Here is a 16,180-nt window from a genome sequence, read left to right as displayed (position 1 = left end):
GAAAGAGATCACAGTGGAAAGAAGTAACTTGGAAAGTATGACTGCTGCTGAAGCAGGTGTGTGCTGCTGGTAAAGAAACCGGGAGTTTGCAGGTGGCTTTGTCTAAGGTCAGCTCCAGACACAGGCCAAGAAAGCAATTTGCCAAAGGCAATGAATAGGCTGACGTAAGTAAAAAGGCCAGGGCCTCACTGCCCAACCCTGGAGAACTTGATCACCAGGGCATTCTTTGGGCAAAGAGAGAAAACTGGTGGGCAGTAGACAGAGGATGGGAACCCTTCACAGCAGTTACTGCTGCCTCTACCTTCTCCTCCATCCTGACGGCAGCAGTAGTGTCAACATTGGCTTCTTTGGGCTCTCCATAGGTACTCAGAAAGGGCTTATGTGTCAGCAGCATCTTGAACTTGGCTTCAGTCCAGTCTTCCTTGGTCAAGGGAAGCAAAATCTGATTTGTACACATTGCCAAGGAGCCTGCAGATGGCTCCAAATACAGCTATGCAAGAAAAGAAAAGAAAAGTGAGAGGGTTGCCATCTTCCTGCAGGTATCATGCCCAAAAAGATGTGTAAGTTGATTTTGATTTTTCTTGGAATGTTTATATTTGTTATATGGATGCCTATCTAAGCAGAGATTTATAGTATCTAGGAAAATGTAGAAACCATACCTCTATAGGTGTGCAAAGGCCTTGTGAAGATATAGTACAGAAGAATGGGATTTTTTTTAGACAAAAACTGCTAGTTCACCATTTCTTTTAATTTTGTCTGGCAGACTGCCATCATATAAATTGTGAGTCAGGAAACAGAAAAATTCAAGGCAGATTTAATAGTCTTCATTAGAATTACTATTAGAATTACCAACAGATCCTGTCTGCTTTACAAAACATGACTCCTATCTTCTACTTAAACAGCCTGACAAAATTAATTTCAGTTACAAAGTTCTGGGGATGACTAGAGGATTGTTTTCTTTTACAGGTTTGTATGCTGCCCACCACTTTAGTACTGCTAGGACTTCGCCTGTGTCCAGAATTCAAGGAAAGGACATTAAAATATAGAGATCAAAATTCAACACAGCGAATTCATTCCATAGTTGCCATAGATCTTAACTTAATGTCTTGCAGAAACCAGTTTTCAGTGCTGTTGTCAGCTCTTGCAATTTTTTTTTCTGACAGAACGGAGACTGGGTCTACTTTCAGGTAATTAGCGAAACATTTTACTGCAGTGGATGAAGGTAGCTTGAGCTTGGTTTTGTTTGAACCAGACTTTTCTTTTTTATTGGTTTTTGTAGCTGCCTGAGTTGGTGCTTATTGATTCAGGTGCAGCTGTGCAGTGTTTTAATTTGCTCTGGGAGAGGGCTTCATTCAGACACAGATCACTAAACTGATTCTGTTTTTCATTTTTCTGAGATTTCATGGGAGATGTTATTACTCAGAGTTTATTTGAAGTTTACCAAAAATATAGATGAAGTTTTCTTCCCTCATCTCCCAAGACCGACTGGGCACAGGTAAGCACCATGACAGAGAGTTCTGCTGGAGGAATTCCCGATCAAACTGCCCTGCATCTCAGAAAGCAAACAGAAATCAGTTTTCTGATATAACCAATTTCTGAAATAATCAATTTTCACAAATGTCTATTTATCCTAAAATGCTACCACTGATGGAAGCCCCACCACCTTTATAGATACTCTTTTAGTGATCAGTTATCATTTACAACCAGAATGCTCTTTGCTATTGTTTGCTTATATTTCTAGTGCAGTGATTTAAGCATGCTCCTCTCTTGTATGTGGATATGGAAAACAATGTATTCTCTCTTCTTTTGCAGACACTTTCCAGTATTTGAAGACTAGCAGTCCTTGCTGGAGGACGTTCAGGTTCACAGGTGTCCACCTGGTGGTGGAACTTGAGGGAAAAATTTGATCCAATATATAAAGATTTCCTACACTTTTCCTCCTGGAAGGAAAACAGCCATGTGCCTTTCTTTACAATGACCACTTTTAGAGAATCCAGAGGTTTATACAAGCTAATTTAAAGAAGCATTGAAAGTAGACTCAATTGTGGAGCATCCATGTTTTGTGCTTTTATGCATCTATCTCACTTTTCCTGTGAGTCCTATGTGCAGCTCAGTTCTTTGTGTCATCAACCCAGCACAAGAAGCTGTGTTTGCTTTTGGTAATCAAATCCCCTCATGACATTATTTTTGAGGTGTTTCACTCCAAGGAATCATGAAAATCAACATGCAAATAGGGCCGTTTCATATTTCATTAACCACAGTGACAAACTCTGTGTGTCTGTCAGAAGAGATTTTATTTTACTATTTTCTTTGGTATATTTAATAAATGGATTTTCTTTTGACTTTTAGTTTGATTTTGATATGAAAAACACAGCAAAGTAACTCATTTTTTTATGACTGGATTCTTGCTATTTTTATTTTTTTCCCCTTTTACAAACATTACAGAAACCAGCTTTTGAAACTTCTGTTTTTTAAAAAGTATATTTTTTTTTAGTTCTAATTATGTTCAGCTTCCACTGATAGCCCACAAGTAATTTTCCAGGAACAAGTCAATCACAGCATCAGGTTAGTAGATTATAGAATTTGCATAACTTTGTGAATCTGTTCCTATTTTTTTAACAATGTTTGACCTTTAGGTTCACTGAGTTTGAAGACTATCACTGGTAAAATTTGGCTTAGCTGAAGCCTTGTCAGTTTTTATCAATTTTGTATCTGGGTTTTGACTTTTTATAAAAAGCTACTTACTAAAGAAATTCTCAGCCTTTATTTACATATTCATTTAAGAATTTAATGTGATAATGTAAATTAAAATGCAAGATTTTTGGTTTTGTTATGGTAGCCCATGTTTGATTTAAAACTGAAATACTGAACAGAAAGAGAAAATACAGCTACAGAAACTAAGGAGTAAATCCACTTTCCAATTACTTTAGTCATATTTCTCATATTATTTTTTGTGCATTTCTATTAAAGACTTCTAAAGGAAAAATATGTAAAAGATGCATTTGTAGTGAATTGACAGCTATTTTTATCTATATGAGAACATACTGATTTTCAGTAAACTGTTTCAGTTGTGAAAGGGTGGCCTTATTAATGAAATATGCTCTTTTGCTATTCTTGCCAAAAATATCATATAGTAGTCAAGACCACTACCCATCAGTTGCATCTATCAGTTTTCTGGAGATAAAATTAACTCTTCAGATTTTTCCGTGTAGGAAAAATAATCAATAGATAAAATATACTTTTTATGAGATGCAGAGAACCTAGAGTAGTGTCGTTTAAATTCTTAGCAGAGCGTATTTAAATGGATATTAATGAAACTAAAGTAGTTCAGGGATTTCATTTCATGAGCTTACTGCATTTCTTCATATTATTTTATATTGTGATGTTTTCTGAGAGCAAGATGCTTGCAATTATACAGGTTCTTGCAGCACCATAGAAAAATCTATGTCTCAAGAAGAGACATAACATTATATAGTAATGACTGAAGAGAATAGGTTTGTATTTATATTGGCTTGGAATAAATCTATACTAGGCTCTAACAGTAAACATTTCATCGTAAAATTTCTGAAGGAAAATTTAAATACTTGAAATTTTTGCTATGTTAGGTTATTGAAAAGAAACCTGCAAATGCACGTTTCTCTTATCTGTTTAATGAGCACTACTCAAATTAAAACACTGTGGAAAACCTAATGTAGACAAACTTGAATCAACCAATACCAAACTAACTCATGGCCATTTACATTGACTTAACAGTCATATAAATAGTTTATTTTTGTATTTACTAGTAATCTTTAAAGAAGAAAGATTTTGTGTCAAAAATTGTGTAATAAATTCGATATTTTCTTCAACAATTCAGCTCTATTTATGTAAAGTAGAGAACAATATGCTATTATCAAGGACTTAAAATGAAGCCGAAATTCTCTCAACATATTCTACATAGTTATTAAGTCAGAGAAATTACATTCATAAGTTTCCATCACTAAAACACCATTTTGTGCCCATATACACAACCTTGACTGACCATCATAAACATTATCTTTGTTTCAACAGTCATAATTTACCTGAGACCATTTTTTCTGGATACATTGAAAAACGGGTAGCTTCTCAGTGTTGAAGACAAACTACTGAGAAATGTGTGAAGAGGGTTGAAAATGAATGTGCATACTTTAAGAACTCCCTGGAGTTACAAACTATGGAGAGTTTGTTCATATCAGTAACACCTACTTTTTTAATCCTCTATCACCAGCAGACACATTTCAAGACCAGTTATAGCCTCAAGAATATTTTTCCAAAAATTACATCCATGTTTGAGTCTGGAAAACGTCGTGTTCTAAGTATTTGATCTACTAAGGTATGTTGGCATTTCCTATAAATGAACACTCATCAGGAGGTACTGTGCTTCCCAAGTAGGTACCAAGTATACATAGGTGAATATGTCAATTAATCTAGTTACTACTCTATCTATCTTATGCATAAATACAGTTTAATAAAAAGATTTTGTATATACAGCCAGGCATATGATTGATTATGAGGTGCTCTAGAGGTTTTTTCTTAATGAGCTGAATAAAGCGCATCTTAGGGATATGGATAAACCATTTACAATGAATAAGTCTTGAAAGATATGAGATTTGCAGAGCAGACAGGAGAGAATAGTCTTGAATATTTTCCTGTGCCCTAACCATGCTCATATCCAGCAAGAGTGGAAGTTTTTTACTTTTTTGCACATTTCTGGCTAAAATCTAATTCTTTCTGATTTTCTGTACACAATATAAGAAGCATAAACACAAGCAGTACAACAAATTTCAACATTATTACATTCATAATATATGTATTTATCAGTCAGAATGATCATAGAAACATGTATTTATGACTCAATATCTGTTTTTCATTATCACTGTACTTAGCTGTTTCTTGGAAATGAAATACAGGTATTTAAACCACAAGAAGTTCTGAAAAGACAATAATTACTAGAAGCTTGACCTCAGTTTAGTCTTAATTCTGTTCATCTGCATAGGTAAAATAGACTTGCCAAGCATATGACCTATGATCTGGAGTTGCCTTCTGCAAACTTTTTTTGTGTCTTTATGTTTCAAATATTTCTGTTTTAATAAAAAGAATTGCCACATAAAATCATTAATACTGATTCTCTAATTTAAAAAAAAGTAGCTTCTTTTTCTTGTGTGATTAGAGGAGACTTTTCTCTATATTGATTACAGAAATATTTTTTAAAATCTTTAAACTATAAAGTAAAGTAAAAATTGGCTGGATATCTGCTCAAAAGAGGGCTATATCTACTGAGATTTGATCCAGAAGTTCTCCCATGGTAGTTTACAATATCTGGATCAAGACAAAATCCACATCCACACCTAGAGTAGGAAAAAAGACCGTCAGCTACGAGAGAGTAGGACACATCCAGATTATGGGAGAATTTTGCCAAAGTAAAGACAAGTGTTAAAAGTCATTTACCTGAAATTATAAATTAGTTGTTTTCTTTGGATCATTAGTACGGATATTTTGCGATATGAACTTGCTGGTTAGTTGTACCCTCTCTTTCTCACTTTCCAAACCCCAAAAGAATTTGAGAAAAAAAAGGGAATCATTATAGATTTTTAAAATAGTTTTAGCTCAGAAAGCATGTTATGATCTAGTAAGTAGGCTACACATGGCCTAATACTTTAATAAATGTATAGTTTCTTAATTATTATTAGAGCGAGAAATGCTAATGAATCAGCCTTTGATTTGCGATTTTGTATGCGGCCCTAAGCGAGGCGATGCTCTTGCTCGCTAACCACCAGAGGGAGTCTGTGAGGCCGAACAGACGATGTGGAAGAGACAAAGCAAAAATAGCGTTTGAAAAAAAATTGACAAAGAAAAACTAATCTTGTCCTTTTGTTCCTATGCTAGGAGCTTTTACACAAACTGATTTTCTCTTTTTTTTTTTTTCCCGGTAATGAAATCTGTATGGCTGAACAGTTTCCTGATTGAAATCCTGCAAGAGGGCAATAAAGACAAAGCAATGCATCTGTATTTCTTTAAATCACATCTATAGATTATTAATTAAGTAGGCATTGGTGCTTTGTGTACACAGTAGCTAAAGTGTTTCCTTTTAAAAACTGATAAATTGCCCTAACATCTCCTAAGGGCTGTCTTTAATTCAACAAACTAAACAAAGTAAAGGCATTAGATTTGAAGACTCAAAGATATGTTCTCTGCTTTCGGTACTGGTTATAACCCTTTGATATCGCTGTGGTAACTGGAAAAACCAAGGTAGCGTAGCTGCATAAATGAAATTACAACATACATAGGTGAGAGTTCTTTCTGAATATAGTTTTCCAGGTTAACAATGGTTCAATATCAAAACCAACTAATGTATTGGATGGAATAACTGCAAAATGTTTTAGTTCAGCCATGTCCTTTTCAGTAATTTCAGCAGTTACCTGAATAAAGACTACACTCAATAAATTTGCAAACACGACTATTGTAAACACATTCAAAAAGAAGCTTAGAAATAAAAAGGATCTGAGAAAAACTAAACTGAGCACCAACACCACTTCCTTTGTACCAGCATAGCATCTACAGATGTCCAGGTGAGGAACAACAGGTGACGCAGAGGTGCTGCAGAAAAATATTTCAGAATCATAGCGGATTTTAGGCTGGACAATACCCAAACAACATGATGTTATTACAAAAAATGCAAATACATACTGGAATATATAAATAAAAGTCTCCCAAAATTCTTAGCTAAAACAAAACAAGATGATATTTGGTTTTATAGTATACCTTGTGAACTACTGGAAATAAATTAATAGAAGCAGTTCATTACTGGAAGCCTACTAGTTTAGTTTATTGACTTCTTTAGCTATAATAGGAAGCAGGAACTGCTTTATGTTGCTGGAGTCACATGCGTTCAAAATAAGGTTTGGGTAATCAATTTTAAATTACTTCTAATAGTGAATTTTCATCAGGACAAAGAGAAAAATAATTTGACTTTTGGAAGCACTTAAACCACACACCTATACTAAATTTGGAATCTGAAATCTTAAGTTTACATCAATGCATGTGGACATCTGTGTTTTCAAAAGAGTTAGGATCTGAATGTGTTTAATAAGATACACATTTCTAAGTGTAAATGGCAGTGAACCATTATATTTTTCTCATAGTCATAAATAAAATATGGGATTGTAACTGGAATGCACGTTCCTTTTAAGAGGTGATTGCTTAAGGTGATGGTCTAAAGAATTCAGCAATGTGACTGGCAGCATATCAGATTCTTCTGTGTAAGGGCAGGGGTTCACTTTCCAGCAAGTTCAGTTTTAACACTGCTTCATAAAATTAATGCTAAACATTTCTGTGGTTTTATGCAGTATAGAGTGAATCAAGCTTTTCTACTTCATCAACTTCAAATACTTGTAAGGCAAATGAGATTTCTTTAACTTTCTTATTAATTATCATTAATTGTGGAAGTTGTAAAAAAATATTTTTGTTCTTCTTCTTTCAAGCATTTAGAATTGCAGTCTGGATGTGATATTAAATCTTTTAATTGCGTGGTAGCTCATGGAATAAAATTGGTATTTGAGATAATTCCTTTAAGAATTTGAATATAATCTAATTTAACATCAGGTCAAGTACTATTTTAATTGTAGTTGTAGCTAATTCAGTGAAAATACCCCACAAGAGCATACAATGTTTCATGAGTGGATGTGTCTGACTTTTGACTGTTACTTAATAGCTGGACTCCATAAAACTCACCATGATCGCATGATATGGGAAATATGATTGCAATTTATCAGACAAAATGTACTTTTTGGTTTTTTTTGTCATACCATGTCCTCACTTCCGAATATTTGATTGAATTTTTATACCTCATCCTCTGAAATGTACTGTAAAGGTACGATATACAGTGTTACCTGTGTGATAATGTCTGAGGCAATCTCTTTGAGTGATAGTAGGTATTGAATAGAGTAATGTGCTGAAACTAGCCTTGAAAACCTCAGGCAGAAACCCAGCTTCTGTTTGCTAATCCTCCTGCTCTCAGTGTTATGGCACAGCCTCTCTGATTCACCAGTGGTTTCACAATGTGACTATACCCAGTCGTGAAGGATGGCAGATTGTCACGGGAGCAGAAGGGACTGAGCATTTCTCTGTGTTCACAGTTTCTGCACTTTCACTGAAAAAAAGGAGGAAATGGTAGCAATTCCCTTTGTTTGCAGTTGCTGCTTCTGACTAGACTTTCATAATGGACAGAAGAGAAAAAGCCAGCCTATTTATTATACGTTAGCTCTATCCCCTACCATACATTGTATTGTATTCTTAAACAGGGCAGACCAGATTGATTTTTCAGCTTTGATTAGGAATATTTGTAAACCAAAAAAAGAAACCAGCTACCTCTGGGAAAGGCTTACAGCTGGAAGACTGTCTGAGAGCTGTAAACTCAGTTCTCTCCATGGCCATTTTTAATGCAATACTGAAGAAGTAATCACTTATATTTTCCCCTCACTTACCATTAATAAATTGCCAAGAAGTTTTTCAGTTGCTCAGGTACATTGCTGGCCAGAGACATATGACTACCTAATGCAGAAAACAGTTGCAGTATAGTTTTCCTTTCTGGACCTGATGGCAACAGGTGAAGCAAACCTTCATTCATGCTTGTGGATTGCCATTTCTCTAAAAACAACCAAGTTTTCTCATTTATGTCCTCAAACTGAAAGTGAGTCAATTAATGGCAAGAATAGAAACTCTCTGCTCCAATTCAGACATGTAGCTGTTTGATCTTCCTAAACAATTGGCTCTTATCAGAAATTCTAAAAAATCTTGTAGGTTTTATTTGTCCTAAACCAGAAAAAACCCTTCAACTTTAAATTACTGTTAATATTCCTAACATATTGTTAAGTGCCCATGATCAAACAATACCTAATTACTTCATATGTTCAAAGGAAATGCAAAAATTCAATTGCTACTCAGATAGCTATGTTGAAAATATCTGTAGCTAGCTATACAGCTCCTATAGATAGGAGTATCATAGGATATCTTATTGATTTCTTTAGAACTAGCAGAATAGCTAATCATGTGCCTAAATGGTAGTACAAACAAAACCCTGAAAGACATTTTGTTAAAACATTCCCAGGTCTAAAGTCAGATAAGCAGTTCTTAAGATCAAGTTTTAATTCTCTTTTTCCTTTCCTTCCTAACAATTACTATAATAGGATGCTACCACTGACATAAAAAAAAATTCCTTTCAATCAGTACACTTTTATTGCTAATGACAGTTAAACCATTGGAACTGGAGTTCTTGCCTGCTTGGGAAGATTTGTGAAAGAGCACTTGCTACCTTTTATGATTGGAAAAGCAAGAACATTACATCCCACTTGACAGATGAAGATTGGGCTGAGTTCAATTCTTACAGCAGTGAGCATTAGTTGTCTGCATTGCATATGACATTATGACCTGTCAGAGAGAAAAAAAAAATAAAAAAAAAGAAAGTAAAGAAAAAAATAGGAAAAAGCAGAGCATAGAAATGTGATTATAACTGGGAGAGACTGGGGAACAGCTCAATGATGATGGCTGTGCATCCACTGCCTGAAAATCATTCTGCCTAAGGAAACTTTAGGGTTGATTTAGAAATTTAGTTCAATGCAAATCCTTTTAATAAGGGTGTCTTATTTCAGTAAGATCTATCATGAACATGAAATGTCAATAAAATAAACTTCTGTTAAATTTTAACTCAAGGACCATACAAACAACAGCAGATAGACTTGTAAGGAAAGAAATAACACCCCAAAAGCAATTTTCAGGGAAAAATGACAAAACTTCACTTAATGGAGTGATCTGCAGTTTATTAATTATCTTGAACCTCTTTGTAAGGTCCTCACGGGAAATATTGCCTGCATAAATAAGCCATTGCTTTTGCAAAAAAGAAAAGTAACTTGATTTTGCAGTATTGAAGTCAAAGGAAAAATTTACCATCAAGTCGCTTGGAAAAAAGAATTAAATGCCAAATTTGGTTTATCATGTATTCCATATTTTCTGCAAATAAACCTAGATGATACAAGAAAGGCATGATGTTTTGTAGAACCGGTAAAGCTGATAGATTTGTAGGGATGGATTTTAATATTTGAGCTACTGTCTTTATACTCAAACTAATGATATACTGATCAAGAAACACATAGTGTAATGAGATGTCATTTCCTGAGAAAATTCTCATTTTAGGGTAGTATTTCTGTAAATGCCTGTTTCTCCAGGGATTTTCTTCACTAGTATAAACAACATTGCTATACTGCTTCTCTGAATAATGTTTTTCTAATCACTTATTACTCAAAGGAGATTATACTTATGTTGGAAAAGAAGCATCAATGATTACAGTTTCAAAGGCAACATTAAATCTGACAAAAGCAGCAAGAACTCTAAAAAGACAAAGGAAATTGCTTAAAATTATTTATCCTATAATGATATTAAACACTTTACTGATATTTATTATTTTGTGTAATGTAGGGATGTATGAACAGGCAGGAATAAGATCTGCAGCAGCAGCAGCAGATAAAATCAGAATGTGAGTTGCAACAGCGGAGGCATGAGAGGCCGAGTTGAGAGGCATAACAGCCATCACAATGGAATCCACACTTTGAATTCTTCACGCTGCTTAAACCATCATGCTCAGGATCAAACCCACACCCTTTCAGAACAAGATCCTTTCCATTGGAAGAACCCACCTGCTTTCACGTCAGTGACTGGCTGAGATATAATACTGGTTCATAAAGATCTAAACTGGACTTTGCCAGTGGGCTGTGTATGTAGCAGCTCATGCCAAGGCATCAGGACTGGTGCTGGTCCAGGGTTTAGTTCATTAGACATCTGTAGTTTCAAGGGTAGCATCCTTTTGCCTTCATTTCCCCTTAGCATTGTGTATCTCATCAAGACTATACACAAAATGCACAAAAGTGCAAGTGAAAATTACCATCATACTTCAGTTAATGCAAAATTTAACAGTATCTCAAATAGTTCCAGGTAATGAGTCAGGTTCTACTTTCAGAGCAATGCCAACCTACTGAACTAAATGCCAAACTGGTCATTAAAATTTGTGTTAGAAACATAAATTCTTATAAAAAGCTATGCAAATAAGAGTCTTAAAAATTTTTATTCGCAAAATTTATTAGATTTAACATTAATAGTCTAAGAAATATCCCAAAGTTAATGTATCTTCCTTTGGCCATCTCTTGATTCTGTGCATTTTTATTTAAGAACTTGATTCAATTTCTGAACAAAACTAAGCTAAATGATACTGAACTTTGTCAGGTTCAGGTCAATAGAGAAATAGTTGAAGGATAAAATGACATTGCTTGATTAGTCAATTAAGTCATTAACTGAGATGGGGGAAGGTCTGTTATTTTTTCACATGAAATTCAAAGACAGATTATCACTGAATGGCTGCTTCTGCTTTAAAATGTATTTTTTTAAGTATTAAGTTTTTGGTTCTTTCCATGCTGGCCATACTACAAAACAGTATTTTCCTCTGAGATGTCTATATTCAAATTGGAGGTCTAGAATCAAATTTCAAATTTTTCTCACATGTACCAAGAAAGAACAAGTTTTAACTCCGCCAGATCCTGAAGCCATTAACTTGAGTGAAATTAGAGGTACAGATCCATACAGAATTGTTAAAATCCCTGCAAATAGGCTAGGCTTTGTATTTATTTTAATGGCTTATACTCCCTTGAACGATCATGAGGAATTAATCCGCTGGATGGGCAAAACAATGAGTTTAAATGGAATAAGAAACTGGATAAAGAAATATGGGCAAAGAACAATACCTGTATTAGTGGATAAGGTTATTTGCCTTAACATTACTAGTGCAGTTCAGTCACAGATTTAAGCCTGCAAAAATTAGGCTCTGGAGATTTACTCCCAGTAAATCTTGCCAAAATTCTTATTAAGCACGGAAGTGAAAGACATAGGAAACACATAAAGTGAGGCCGAATGCAAGAAAACTCAGGAGTTCACTAATGCTATATCTACGTTAGCATATTAATTTTGCTCAATAGTGTGTTTTTGAAGCAAAACTCCAGCTGACACTTGTTCCTGTACTTCAGTTCTCCCCACTGAGCCTCAGGGCTGCCTTACAGTTGAAGCTGAGCTAGGGATATGATATTCTTCAGAGTACACATTATGTGCTGCAGCAGCTGGTATATATCTATTGTCTCAGCCAGACTAGGTGGGGTTAGGGTAAAACCACTGGAAATGTGTGTGTTGAGGAGTTCGGGTCCCCAGCATTAACTGTTTGACTTGACTAACCTGCTCGCCTCATGCAGTGCTACTTGATCCCATAACACAGCAAAAATGCAGCTCTTGCCTGAAGGCAAGATGAAAATTATCTTTTTAGAGAAGTAATTAAAGGTTAAATAATTTGTTGAATTTGGGCCAAAGTTAGGTGCTTTACAGTAAATGTGGGGATGTTTTATACTAAGTGAAATAACTACCATAGGTTTTGTTGATGTACTTGTTGTGAACAAGTATTAAAGTAGTCTCTTAAGCAGCAGTTGTTTACAGCTGACATTTCAGTAGCCTGAGAATCCTTTCTGAATGGATTTGCTCAGGGTAATGAGTGTTACACTTGGCAATGGATCTGCCCTGGTGTCTCCTTTACTCAGAGTAATGACAAATAGTGAAATAACATTTGAAAAATAGAGAAACATTTGCGCAAGTAACTTGTAACTTCCTTATTCAGTTGATGGCACTATGATTTGACATGTAAATAATAATAACAGATGGTTAGCCCATTCTAGCCTTTCATAATAAATGAAGTTTCATAACAGTAATCTTAGAGATTTGAAGTGATATTTACAAGGGAATTCATAAGAACAACATGTTTGATCTACATCTGAGTCCTTTTATTAATCATCCATGAAATTTGCTTAAGAGTCTGTGCTAAAGAAATACATCTCAGTGTGAAATAATGATGTTTAAATTCTAACATTGCTAGATTCACTTTTATTAAAAAGCTCTTGGAAGTCATATGCTCATAAAAGGGCCTTTCATACTGAACTTTATGAATTACATAAAATACAGTAATAAACCCAGATGTTTGTCTTGGTGTTGTCCAGGATATAGTTAATTTTCTTCTTGGTCAGTGGTACAGTCCTGTGTTTTGGGTTTAGTAGGATAATAATGCTGATAACGCACTCACGTTTTGGTTGTTGCTAAGTGGTGCTTACCCTAAGTCAAGGACTTTTCAAAGTTTCCCATGCTCCGCCAGCAAGTAGGTGCACAAGAAGCTGGGGGGGAAGCACAGCCAGGACTCCTCACCATATCTGACCAAAGAACCATAGGATGTCGGTTTTAGTCAATAAACTGAGGAAAGTTGGCCAGGACCTGCTAATTGTTGCTCAGGAGTGGGTTGGGCATTGGTCGGGGGGTGGTGAGCAATTGAACTGTGCATATTTGTTTCGCTTGGGTTTTATTACTCTCTCTCTCCTTTTAATTAAAAATAATATTATAAATGTTATTGTTGTAATTAGTAGTATTTTATTTTGTTTCAGTCATTAAACAATTCTTATCCCATGAGGTTTACTTTTTTTTCCCAATTCTCCTTCCCATCGGGGACTGGGGAGTACTTAGTTGCTGGCTGGGGTTAAACCACAATATTATTTACTTAAAACTCATAATGGCTTGCAATAATCTTAGTTCTTCTCTAAAAATTAATAATCAGCTGCAGCTGTGGGCTTGCTTATTAAAAAATGCCCAGCAGTTTCCCTCTTTCCTTCACATGAATCACACAAATGCTGTAAAGATGCTTAAAAATACTGAACAGAATTGAAAATTATCCAAATTAACTTCTTTGTCAGCTACATAAAGAAATCCAGGTCCAGAAAGGACTTTCTAGGTCAGTGTATTGCAAGCAATCACTGTAGAGAGATAAGGTACAGTCCTGTCAGTAGCATGGACCAGCAGGAATTTCATCATTACTCCATGGTGTTCAGAGAATGGTGATTAGAACAAACAACAACCCACACTTTTAATTTTAGAGAACCCTTAAATATCATGTGTTAAATCAGTTTTGTGATACTCTACCTAAATTTTGACATCTCTGGTTTCATATGGCTATTTTCCTAATTAGTGTTTTGGGGGTGGAGAGCTGTTTCTGTATATTTGTGAGTGTGGGCACACACGTATGCCCTTATTTTTCAGTCCAGGAAATGGAAATATTTCAGATCATATTAGGAACAAAGACAGAAAGCTGTTAATATGTTACCAGACAGGTATAAAATCAAATTCATGCAATAAAACTTTAAAAAATAAATCTGAGTAACCAACAACCACACAGGTCTGGCTGGTTTGCCAAGATTCCTATTCAGAACTCAATTCCTGAGTGAAAAGTTCACTGAGTGCTTACCTTACTTGGCAGCTGCTCACAAGGCTAGACATCGCCTATGTAATTTTCCTATTATATAAAGCAATTCTGGATTTTTATAAATTTAGTTTTAAACATCTGAGACTTGGGACTCAAAATTTGATCAGTCCTGGCACTCGGTCTGGTATTTACAAGGTTCTCTTTCATATGATTCTTCCAGATTCCCCCACAATGTTGACTTTCCTTCTCAAAGAATTTAAATACTGACCCATGGTAAGCATTCTTTGGATCTGCACAAAGGGCACAAATCAGCAGCAAAAGTTGTTTTTCTTTATATATCATCTCATTACTTATATGAGTCAATCTAACAGGTAAAATGAGTTAGAAGAACAAGCACTTTCAAGACACATGTTTAAAAGTGTTTCCCAGTAATTTGTATGAATAGAGGTCTTCTTTCAAAGTACACTGACATGTGCAAGGCTATGTTCTGCTGCTCATTCTATTTATTTTATAAGCATCAGTCATTAAAAATAAGATGACCAGGTAAAGCTGCTTAAAAGCTCTTGCTCACTTCCTTACCTTGACAGAAAAAGATTAAAGGCAAATTCTTACCAAGATCTGCACTTACTTATGAGATCAATACACACTGTTGAAATTTTAATGATGCAGCATTTTTTAATGCCCAGAAATGACCCAGCTTATATGTCTTCGCTCAGGAGTCTAAGCTCCGTAATTCAACAACAATGATGAATTTAAGTACTCTAAAATGGCCTCCAGAGGTCAACTCTCTCTGCTGACTACCAAGGAAAACTAGACTACTCACCCATGTTAGAGCTCTACAGCAAATGACAGTATGCACCATACTGAGAAGTAAAAACATAAACAGAAATAGGACCCCTCAAGTTCCCATAGGTTAAAACCACTGTTCAACCCAATTGCCCTCACATACATCAAAAGTCAGTGACAGTTCCTTGTAAACACACGGTCTATTGGAAAGATGACACACAAATTATAATTAGAGTGTATTACATGGACAGATTCCAGACTACTTCCCTACTCTGTGTGTTTGCCTCCTGTAATGTGATGTCTTAAAATTAACAGACCTATCTTTGAGATGAGTCTTTTTGCTTTATTTACCAGCAAAACATGGAGGGTAACTGCAGAATGATTCATTTTTATAACTGCTAGAAGTGAGTTTTCCTGTTAATGCATATATGAAAAGAATCATCTCTATATTTTTCATGGTAAAGCTATATCAAGGTACGTAGAAGATATTTGCCAAAGGCTCCAGTAAAGTCTTTGGAGCGTTGAAAGAAACAGGTAAAAATTCCTCCAAGAAAATTTGTGATTAGTTCATATTTTTATCTTTTATTTTTCTTTTCCCTTTTCTTCTTCTTCTTCTTTTTCTTTCTCTTCATTTTCCTTTTCCTCTTTTTTTTTCTTTTCCTTGTTCTTTTCCTTTGCCTTTTTCATTGACATAACTTCTAAGCTCTCCTAAGGAATTTGATCTTTTTGTGATAACCACCTTCTGTTTTATACACAGTTTCATTTTCACGTTTTCTAAAAAATAGTGTTCATGTAATGGCATGCTTCCTAATAGGTATCAGATTAAATTCAGCTGCAGTCTCCTAAGTTTCAAATGAATGCCTGCTCTCTTTTTATGTGGTTTGGCTACATCGGCCCATATCCCACAAAAGGGCAATGGGTGACCTGGGATTGCCCTTCTCATCAAGTGCATCTCCTTGCAAAGACAGCTGAGGAATCACTGAGGGAAAGCTTGCCCTGGAGAATGAAGAATTGAGCAGGACTAAGGAATCTTTCTGGTAGGAAGAGGCAACC

At 35.2% G+C, this 16,180-nt stretch overlaps 1 long non-coding RNA gene across 2 annotated transcripts; it reads right to left on the bottom strand.

Moving 5' to 3' along the window:
• Positions 1-586: 586 nt before the first annotated feature.
• On the bottom strand, positions 587-15,181 carry LOC127482486 (uncharacterized). Of its 2 annotated transcripts, XR_007908626.1 has the most exons (4): positions 15,165-15,181; positions 10,707-10,913; positions 9,329-9,444; positions 587-1,546 (listed from the first exon to the last, which is right to left on the bottom strand). It is a non-coding gene; the product is annotated as an uncharacterized LOC127482486 (long non-coding RNA). The 2 variants fall into 2 exon arrangements; XR_007908625.1 differs by lacking the exons at positions 10,707-10,913; positions 15,165-15,181 and adding an exon at positions 13,206-13,478.
• Between the last annotated feature and the right edge of the window lie 999 nt (positions 15,182-16,180).

This window comes from Manacus candei, unplaced genomic scaffold (genome assembly GCF_025592945.1).
Source record: "Manacus candei isolate 608988 ecotype Guabito, Panama unplaced genomic scaffold, ASM2559294v1 h1tg000088l, whole genome shotgun sequence".
Taxonomy (NCBI): Eukaryota; Metazoa; Chordata; class Aves; order Passeriformes; family Pipridae; genus Manacus; species Manacus candei.
The sequence above is the reverse complement of the archived record's forward strand: the minus strand, read 5'-3'. Positions and strand labels throughout refer to the sequence as shown.